Source organism: Mesoplodon bidens (genome assembly GCF_964165515.1).
Source record: "Mesoplodon bidens genome assembly, chromosome: 4".
NCBI lineage: Eukaryota > Metazoa > Chordata > Mammalia > Artiodactyla > Ziphiidae > Mesoplodon > Mesoplodon bidens.
The window spans coordinates 36,768,803-36,777,596 of NC_138160.1; positions in this window are offsets into that span (position 1 = coordinate 36,768,803).

Sequence of the window (8,794 nt, forward strand, 5' to 3'; positions counted from 1 at the left end):
TCTACATGAGCTTACTGGTCAAATAAGCTCATGCTATCTCTATCTAACAAAATTTGTCAGCAAGAAAAATAACCTAAGAGGACAGTTAAATGTCTAATATCAAATCCAAACATATACATAATACACAGCAACGTAAGGAGCTATAAGGAACATAAATGTTTATACAAAGTTAAATGATGGATGTTCCTTGAATACCTAAATCATTTCCAAATAAGCTAATATACTGAAAATTAATTACTAAATTAATTACTTAAAGGTGTACATACAACAATACAAAATTTTAAAACTTCAGTACCTTTAATGAAGAATGGTAAATGAATGTACAATCCACCATGCTTCAAAATAACCAGAGCCAACCAAACCACTTAGGCCGCCTAAGCAAAATTAAATCTACGTTATCTCATAAACATAAGCAACACTTGAATTTATGTTATTTCTTGAAAATGCCTCTTATTGGAATAAAAGAATGTCATTCTTCGGAAATGGAACAAGGTAATCACTTATAATCAAACCGTGCAGTCTGGACACCCCCAAAGTAATTACCAAAATTTCAAAGGTTAAAAAAAGGCCCTTATTTTCACCGTAATCACATCTAGGCAAACGCGTTCTGTGAGAGAAAACCCTCGGGCTCAGAACAACCACGGAAAGTGCCAACGGGAACAGGGGCTCCGTGCCACCCCCAAGGGATACGACTATGAGATAGGAGTGGGAGGGCGGGGTTGCGGCGGTGCTAGGACCCAGTTAGCTCCTGGCCGAATTTAGGGGTTATGAAGCGGAGAGCTTCGCCACGCCCCGCACTCCGATGGAACAGGAGGGTGAGAAACCGGCGGTTTCGGTGCAGCTTACCGCTTTTGCCAAGGAAAACACCCGGGGCTGCTCAAGTAGCTGTGCTGCCGGCAAGAAAGAGTCAACCTGCCTGCGGCCCAGAAACACGACCAGGTTTGGTGCGCTCCTTCAGAAACACTTCCGGATGGACGGGGAAACCGCCCTCCCGGTGCACCAATCAGAGACTCGACCCAGAAAACAGTCCCCGGACGCTTAAAAGTACTGGGAAGGGCTTCCCTGGTGGCGCAGTGGTTGAGAGTCCGCCTGCCGATGCAGGGGACACGGGTTCGTGCCCCGATCCGGGAAGATCCCACATGCCACGGAGCAGCTGGGCCCGTGAGCCATGGCCGCTGAGCCTGCGCGTCCGGAGCCTGTGCTCCACAACGGGAGAGGCCACAACAGTGAGAGGCCCGCGTACCGCAAAAAAAAAAAAAAAAAAAAAAAAAGTACTGGGAAGGAGCGAGCGCCCGCAGGAAGCGACTACCGCTGTTGCCAGCAGGCGAACAGTCTCTGGCTCTGCAACACGGGTGGTACTGCCACTGGCAAACGACCAGCTGGGCGAAATAGCGGATATATCAGGTTTTTTTTTCCCCTGTGCTCGCTGTCCAACAAGCAAGTTGCAAGTGCTAAGCGACCAGAACTGCAACGAGAAACTCAAGGGGAAAGAGAAGCAAACATTGACAACGAACTCGAAAGTTAGGTCTTACTGCATTTTTATTCCATGCAAGAGGGCAGGTTTTGTAACCCAGAATCTTTTCACAGGGCAAGTGCCCAAAACTCCGGCTGCAATCTCAGGGTTCCTAGGCGCCGAAGATGGACCTGCAGCAGCCGCAGCTCAAGGTGCGCAGGGTGCGACCAAACCGCTCCAAGCAGCCCGAGGGGAGGCGCTCGTGGCTCCACCAAACGGGGACCGGAGGAGGGTGGCTGTCAGAAGGGGGCCCGCTGTCAGGAATCTCGATGTCCTGCTGTCTGTCGCCGCCGGATCTGGCCGGCCTGGCCAAGGGAAACTGCTGGAGCACGGGGCCGTCGAGTTCCTCGGCCGGGTCCCTCTCTCCTGCGGGGGTCAGCTGGGCTGGGCTTGGTTCCAAGGTGCTCGGGGCTCTGGGACAGAGTCTTGTCTTGGCGCTCCCGTCTGAGCCTAATTCATCTCCAGCAGAGGAGAGTGCTGCATACGAAGTAGCTGCATGTGATGGAGAAATGCCAGAATTTCCCATTTGGACTCAGAACTGAGAGACAGTGCTCACGGAGGCAGGGGTCCTGGAATTCTGTTCTTCTCTATTCGTAGCTGGGCATGGGAGCCCCAGTGCTTTTCCCTCCCACTCAGACCATGCCTTCCAAACCCTGGTGCTACGGCCACCAGCCTGTCCAGAGCTGAGGACCCCATACTATAATGATAACCACTGGGATGTATTTCCAAAATAATGCATCCATTCTATTTCTAAGGACTGCATAATTTTGGATTGTGCAGATGCATCATGATTTATTTTTCTCAGTCCTTTACTGAAAAACACGTTTGTTTTTAAATATAATTTCTTGCTTATACAAGAAAGGAAATTTCCAGTCAAAAAAGTATTGATGTTGAAATGTTTAATGCATGTTGTATTATGATTCTAAAGATCCTATCAAATTCATTCCTACCAGTAGTGTTTGGGAGTTACTAGTTCACCAACGTTGGTTATAATGAAAAGTTTCACATATTAGCATATATTAGTCTAAATTATATCTCATTGTTTTGATTTGCATTTTTTAAAAATTTAATGAGCCCAGTCTTATCTCTCTTATTTGTTTGAAAGAGATTTTTCTAGTTATGGAATTTAACCTTTTGTAAAAAATTTAAATTATTCCCCCATTTCTTCTTGGTCTTTTAACTTTTATTAGGGTTTTGTTGTTTTTTTAAGGGGAGAGAGAGCAAAGATTAACATTTGTGTTCATCTTTTTCTTTTTACGCTCTGAATTTACATTCAGTTTTGTTTGGACAACTGGGAACAGAAGCCCAGGGCAAGGACAACAAGTGGTAAAATGCTAGAAGAATAAGAAAACTATATCATTAACTTTGAACTCCTGAGGTAGGAGCTGTGCGAAGTACTTCACATCCTCAGTGGGAAACTATGGCTCAGAGAGTTGCCTCATCTATCTTTACAAAGTTGCAAGAAAGTAAGCTGTGAGGAAATAGAATAAAACATCCTTAAATGACTACACTGTGGCCTGCCAAACACACAGTTGCCAAATTCCCCCTCCATTTACGCTTTTTTTCCTTGACCCATAATGTTTTCAGAGTAAAAATGTTACAAAAGGGACTTCCCTGGTGGCGCAGTGGTTAAGAATCTGCCTGCCAATGCAGGGGACATGGGTCCGATCCCTGGTCTGGGAAGATCCCACATGCCACGGAGCAACTGAGCCCATGTACCACAACTACTGAAGCCCATGGGCCTAGAGCCCATGCTCCGCAACAAGAGAAGCCACCACAATGAGAAGACCGAGCACCGCAACAAAGAGTAGTCCCCGCTTGCTGCAACTAGAGAAAGCCCGCGTGCAGCAATGAAGACCCAAAGCAGCCAAAAATAAATAAAATAAATAAATTTTTTAAAATGTTACAGAATACTTAGAGATTTTCCTTTTTTCTCCCCCAAGTGGCCATCAGAAACATGATAATGAGCAACAGAGTAATCCTAATCTTTTGTTAAAGACACATTTTCCCAAATGGCGCATACATTTACGTTTATTACTTGTTTACAATAATGCATTAAATTGACAAATCTACCACTCAAAAAAATTATGAATTGACACAGTCTAATTTTCAACAGTTACCACATCAGAGACACATGATATTCGGTTCCTATTGTTCAATTTCTTTCATCACAACCTGTGGATGAAAAATGTTACCTACCCTATCAGCAAACAAAGGATGCTGCGGCCGTCAAGCCATCAGACTCTACAGCCACCCCAGACGGTGAATCCTGAGGGAACTCAGGATGGGAAAGAACAGGATACTGGCCTTAGATAGCTAAGATGCATATCAAAGAAATGTTTTCAATGAGCGCAGACTCTTGCATCTTCCATACATAGAAAAGTGCTAAATTCACTAACTTGAAAAATCTGTTTTCTAAAAATTAACAGTAATCTTGTGATGTTCCAACTACCTGGTTTTCGTTGCAAAACTCATATATCCCGGCTGTTTCCTTACATCTCTGGAGCAGTCCCTCAGAGCTATTGGAGAGGCTGCCTCTCCAGCCTGAAGTCCTCAGAAAGTCCACTGAATAAAATATAATTCTCAACTTCTATGTTGTGCATTTTTTCAGTCTACAAGCTCCATTTACATGCTATTTTTTTCTTACCTTCTCCCTGTTCTACACTATTTCCTCTCAACCCTTCTCATTCATATTCTCAAACCTTCCTATACTCTGATCTTAAATTTAAATTAAAATTTTTTTCCTGGAATTTTCTTTTCTTTGTGCAAGCTTGTTCTTCTTCCTAGGATTCCAAAGTTTAGCAGCCTTCTGGTTTATCTTTGTCTGCTGTTTCTATCTATTCCACAAGCCTATTCTGTTGAGCCCTCCCATCCCTGTCAGAAATCAAAAAAGCCCTCCCATGTGAGTAAAACCAGAGGCATTGTCCAATGAATGGACAATGGACTTGCTGAGCGGAAGTCTCAGGGCTCCTAGGAGCTCAGACAGCGGAGGCACAGGCTCCGCTTCCAGCAGCACTGGGCCGGGTGATGGTGGCTCCTTGCGGGCAGGAGCTGAGCTATGAGGCTTGGAAGGGTCCACACCAGGAGAGATCTCAGGCTCCAGTGCTCAGCCCCCGGAGCCGGGCGACCCCGCCTGGAGAGGTTCTGAGATCCGTCATCAATGGGTCTCCGTCGCGTCCGCCTCTCCTGGGGTCGCCTCTTATGGATCCTTATGGGTCGCAGGGGTCGGCCCCAGGCCGTCTCTGCGCCCCGCCACTGGATGCGCTGAGATCTGGGTCTATGTCGCCGACAGTTGCAATGCACAAGCCCAGAGACCGGAAAACAATTCTCACTGGAGGTCCCAAGAGAGCTGGCTCACCGTGGGATAGGATCAGAAGCCGAAACCCCAATCCTCCTGGTTCCCACATCCCAGACCATCCTCTAGGTGTCCCCTCCATGGCCATTCCCCTGGGTAGAGAGACCTGCGCTTGTCTCTACTCCAGCACTGCTAGCATGGTGCTCTGTGTCAGCTGGTCTGAGAGCTACGTGCTGGAATAGAACTTCCCGGTGGTGAGCAGCGGGCCTGGGGTTGCGCAAAAGAGTCGCCAGCGCCAAAGACGCCCCCAGCCTAAAGATCGACAGATTCTGGACCCCGCCCGAAGCCACCTCTCTTGGGATCACCTGGATTTAAACTGAAAACTGCTTTCCAGTCTCTGCAAGCCGCTGCGTTAGGATTCAGAAACCAGACCATCTCCAGGCGGGGCGCAGAGCCGCCAGCCCAGGACGGGATGCCCGCGACCTACCAGGAGCCAGAGGAGCCCCCGTGAGAGGTGGCCGCCGATGACGAGGAGCTCCGCAGCCACAGCCAGGCAGCCTCCCTCAGCAGGTGACGCTGCTTCCTAGGATGAACGAGTGGAGCCCTAGCACCCTGACGGCGGGGACCCCTCGGAGCATCGCCCGGCTCCTGCCCCGGGAGCCACCACCGCACGTCCCAATGCTGGTGGCAGCGGATCCGAAGAGCTGAGACCTGTAAGAATACGGGCTGCCTCCATCTTCGGCGCCTAGGAGCGTGAGATTTCTGCTGAAACACTTCACTGGATGGTCCTCCGCTACGGATATTGCAGCAACATCACTCCGTTTGCTCACACGATGAGCGACGTTGTGTCTTCAAAAAATGTGTACCCATTTTTCCTGCTCTTTTAATAAAATTGTCCATAAATGCGAAATTCTTCTTTCTCAGGTCTATTCCTACTTTGACTGTTGGCGATGGAAGAGGTGCAGGGGTGGAGGTGGCTGGTGCTCTCACCTTCCTGGGTGTGAGGAGGGTGGTGGAGTCCCCTGTGCACACGGAGGTGGCCAGGTGGCTGCTTGTCAAATTTGCAGACGTGCACTGGTCGTCTAGGAGATCTGGCAGACAGGATCTCTGAGAACATCACTGGGTCTGGGATCTACCCCAATTAAGTCTTCCTGTACCTCCTAGGGTCCTAGCCCTCCTCAGGGGCCTTTCTGAGATCTTCCAGGTGCTCTGGCATCTCTACCTCATTCCTCTGGCTCCTTAATGATTTGCATCCAATTAGTAGTCTGCAAATGAAAAGGGGTAGGGGACAGATCCCTGATCCTGACTTTTGCGAGGGTCATGCTAGCATGGACTTCCAGAAGCTCTTTCCTCCTCTTGGTGTGTTGGCAGGTGCCCTTCCTAGCCCTAGGCTTGGTGTGTGTATGAGGTGGGTGTCCAGAGTGGCCAGTGGCAAAGGAGTTCCAATTGTTGGTCTGAAAGTCAGCCTTCAAATTTGGGACCAAGACGAATGTGGCTCTGGATTCTGGTTCAGCTAGAAACCTTCCTACTGGATAATTTTCCTTCTGGGTCTAGCTAAGGAGCTGCTCTTCCATCTTCAGTTTCAATTCCTCTCCATTCCCTGCGCCCCTCATCTACCACCATTCCTGGCCCCTCCCCATATTCAGACTCCTAATGCCCCCATCACTGGGCTAGTTTAGTGACCAGCAAAGATCAGAAGAGCTCCTGGCTTTGTCCTGGGATCCTACATTAATTAAAGTAACACATAGAAAAGAAACAAACCGTCATTAATTAAATATTTTATTTATTTCTTGATAGAAATACATGTACAAAGGGGAAACTGTAAAAGTTCAAGATGAAATATTGTGAGGAATTTTTCTTTTTTCCTTTTTTCTCATTGAAAAATCATGATCATAACAAAACAAACATCCTCAAAATACCCTGAACGCAGAAAGTGAACTTCAAAAATATATATTTCATTCAGGGCACCTAGATTCATTTTTAAGAGGTTAATTAAAGAAAGAAGATTGTAATAAGTTAGTAAGGATGAAGATGAGTGTGTTGTCAGTGTTTTATTTATTTTATGCTTTTTAGGAAACAAACAGAACCCTGGAATTGTTTACAATTGTTTATTAGAGGAAGAAGATAACTGAAATTTGATGGAAAAGGAAGACGCAGACATCAGACTGAACATTCCTTGGGAAAAGACCTAGAACCACACTGTAAACTGGCCCCACAAGAGAGACACTGTCAGAAATCAAAAAAGAAAAATGTTGAATCAGAACACCCACCATAGCTGCTCTCTTTGGAACCATGCAGCTCGTGGCATGAGGTAGAATGCTGGGTCATACCAAATATGTGGGGAATGTATGCATAGAGTAATCTGTAATCCTCCTGCACTATTGTCTGTCAAGGCTGCATTTGGTCCCAGTGAATTTAAGGTTCTTGTCTCACCGCAAAAGAATTCGGAGATGAAGCAGGGAGGTTAAGAAAGTAAAGTGAGATTTTATTTAAGCAAGAATACACTCTCAGGGCTTCCCTGGTGGCGCAGTGGTTGGGAGTCCGCTTGCCGATGCAGGGGACACGGGTTCGTGCCCCGGTCCGGGAAGATCCCACATGCCGCGGAGCGGCTGGGCCCGTGAGCCATGGCCGCTGAGCCTGTGCGTCCGGAGCCTGTGCTCCGCAACGGGAGAGGCCACAACAGTGAGAGGCCCGCGTACCGCAAAAAAAAAAAAAGAATACACTCTCAGAAGGAGAGCAGGCAGACAGGTGAGGAGCTGCCCTGGGCTTTTTTGACAAGCTGGTTATGAGGGGCATACAAATGAAGGGGCGGAATATTCACTGGAGAAGGAGGAGTTTGGGGGTCATATTCCCTGATTTTCATCCCAGCTCCATCTTCCCGAGGGGAGGAGGGCTTTTTGTCTCTATTTAGCTTAAATCAGAAATGTCATGGCGTCGGTGCATGATGGGTACTTTTTTTATATATAGTTTAATGTATTTTAATATCAAACTTACAGGAGCAGCACAGAAGACAGACAACAATAAAAACATGTACTTGGGGCTTCCCTGGTGGCGCAGTGGTTGAGAGTCCGCCTGCTGATGCAGGGGACGTGGGTTCGTGCCCCGGTCTGGGAAGATCCCACATGCCGTGGAGCAGCTGGGCCCGTGAGCCATGGCTGCTGAGCCTGCACATCCGGAGCCTGCGCTCCGCAACGGGAGAGGCCATAACAGTGAGAGGCCCGCGTACTGCTAAAAAAAAACAAAAACAAAAACAAAAAAAAACCCCATGTACTTGCATGTAGGACAACTCAGAAAAGTATAGTGAATGGGTGGAATCTACTGTATGATAAAAATGCTACAAACACCATTCAGTTTCAGTCAGTAAGAAATTTACTTGCTTTAAAAAAAATCCAAATGCTGGTATTGTCCAGAAAACTTTAACAGGTTTATTTATAATTGTTATGAAGTTGAACTGCTAGAACTTGTTCACTGAAACATTTTGACTTGCATTAATGTTTTATGACCCCGCATTTATGTTAAAAATTCACACACAAATGAAAATGGAAAACCTGCCAATATTTTATTTCTGTCCCCTATCTTTCCACTTGCAATTGTATACTTAGGTACCAGTTGACCCCGTGGGGGAAAAAATATCTAACGTTCAGAACTACCAATAACAGGAAGAAGAGAATTTTTTTTTAAAGAATGAAATGTTTCCCATCTTAGTGGATTCTTAAGCACGTTCTCCACATACACAGCGCGCTAGCTAGATGTCTTTTTGGCATGATTGTTACACGTTTGGCATGGATAGCACACAGGTTGGTGTCTTCAAAAAGGCCAACCAGGGCTTCCCTGGTGGCGCAGTGGTTGAGAATCTGCCTGCCGATGCAGGGGACATGGGTTCGAGCCCTGGTCTGGGAAGATCCCACATGCCACAGAGCAACTGGGCCCGTGAGCCACAACTACTGAGCAACTAAGCCCGTGAGCCACAACTACTGAGCCTGCGC